The following is a 1,941-nucleotide window of genomic DNA, read 5'->3' as shown; positions in this document are numbered from 1 at the left end:
TACACATCAAGGCAGACATAGGTTCACACTGCACAGACTCAAAGGCGCCTGCTGACTGAGCATATCAGAATCCGTTAAGACAGCATATCTTATGATTAGTTTTCCAACTGAAAGCCAAAAGTGTTAAATGTACAATGTGTGTCTTTTGTTAAAAAATCATTCATATTTAATACTAATTCTACAAAGTAAATTATTAGACTAGAACTCTGATAAAAATAAATCCTGAACACATGATATTGTTTGCTTCATTTTAGGTAAAAGTGACTATCCTCAAATTCTGGTAACTGCTTAAAATCTTTTCTTCTGTGCTTGCTTCCGCAGCAAGTATACTACAATCAGAATGATGCAGAGATTAGCATGGCCCCTGCACAAGGATGACTTGCAAATTTGTGAAGCATTCCATATTTTTAGGAAGACCAGGGTGTGGTTGCTTCAGTCCTACCTTGAGGGGGGAACAGGACAATGGTGGTAGGTGGAGTGAGAGGGGGACCTGGGAGGGAGAGAGGAGGGTGAAGAAATAAGGGGGGCAATACCCAGAACTGGAGATGTCAGAGAGGTAAAAGGGTCAGGACATCAATATGTGTGTGTGTGTGTGTGTGTGTGTGTGTGTGTGTGTGTGTGTCTGTGTGTATACACACATATACCATATATATGTGTGTGTGTGTATATACACACATATATGATATATGTATATATACACACATATATACATATATATACACACATACATACATACATACATACATATACACATATACACATATACATATAGTAGGAGGGATGAGGAACTGGTAGCCATTGGAGGGTCTCAGACATCACGGAAATGTGAGGTTCCCAGGACCCAATGGGGATGGCTTTAGCCGAAATGTGCAGAGAAGGGGAAGATAGAACCTGTTGAGACCACCTCCAGTAGATAGGCACAGCCCCTGGTCACGGGATGGGAACACCCACCCATCTCACCATTTTTAACCCAAAAATGTCCCTGTCCAAAGGAAGAACAGGGACAAAAAAATGGAACAAAGACTGAAGGAGGGACCAACCGGGGACTGCCCCACCTGGGGATCCAACATGTCTGCAGACACAAAACCCAACACTATTGCCATAGACAAGAGGTACTTGCTGACAGCAACCTGTTATGGTAGGTCCTTGGGAGGTCCAGCCAGCATCTGACCAGTGCAGATATGGATGGTTGGAGCCAACCATCAGACTGAGCTCAGGGAACCTGGTGGGGGAGCTGGCAGAAAGACTGGAGGAGTGGAGGGGGATTACAACCCCTTTGGAAGGAAGAACAACATAGGTTGGCCTGACAACATAGGTTGTCAGTTCTCCCAGAGTCTAGCCCACCAAGCAAGGAGTGTACCTGGAGGGATCCATGGCTCCTGATTCATATGAAGCAGAGGGTGGCCTTACCTGACAACAATGGGAGGGGAGGCCCTTGGTCCCTGGGAGGTTTGATGCCCCAGCCTAGGGGGAATGATAGAGCGGTGGTACGGGAGAATGTGGGTGGGTATGGGAGCACCCTCATACAGGCAAAGGGGACAGGGGAGGGCAGATGTGGGATGGGAGAATAGTGGAGTGGTAACTGGGAAGTGGGATATCATTTGAGATGTAAACAAATGGAATTATTAATAAAATAAGAAAAACATCAGTACGGTTCTGTGAGATTTGTTTCTCTACTGGGTCATTATTAAAAGAGGAGCTAAGTTAATAAATGTGACGTAAGCTGATTTGTCTAATTATAAATTATGTGTAAAGAATGACTAGAATGATTACACTGGAAAATTAGTTTTTACTCAATTTGTTTAGTATATAATTATAAAATTATAAATGATAAAAGTTTAAGGAAAGTTGATATTTTCTATACTAGTTGTCTTTATCTTTATGTACACTTTCATAGAGTAATGTGGAAAATATGGTAATTTTTTAGTGTTCTCTTTATTT

At 42.3% G+C, this 1,941-nt stretch overlaps 1 pseudogene; it reads left to right on the top strand.

Annotated features, from left to right (window-relative positions):
- Positions 1–309: 309 nt before the first annotated feature.
- LOC117719458 (U6 spliceosomal RNA) lies at positions 310–409 on the top strand (annotated as a pseudogene).
- Positions 410–1,941: the final 1,532 nt, after the last annotated feature.

Source organism: Arvicanthis niloticus, chromosome 13 (genome assembly GCF_011762505.2).
Source record: "Arvicanthis niloticus isolate mArvNil1 chromosome 13, mArvNil1.pat.X, whole genome shotgun sequence".
Taxonomy (NCBI): domain Eukaryota; kingdom Metazoa; phylum Chordata; class Mammalia; order Rodentia; family Muridae; genus Arvicanthis; species Arvicanthis niloticus.
This window is presented reverse-complemented; position numbering and strand designations above follow the sequence as displayed.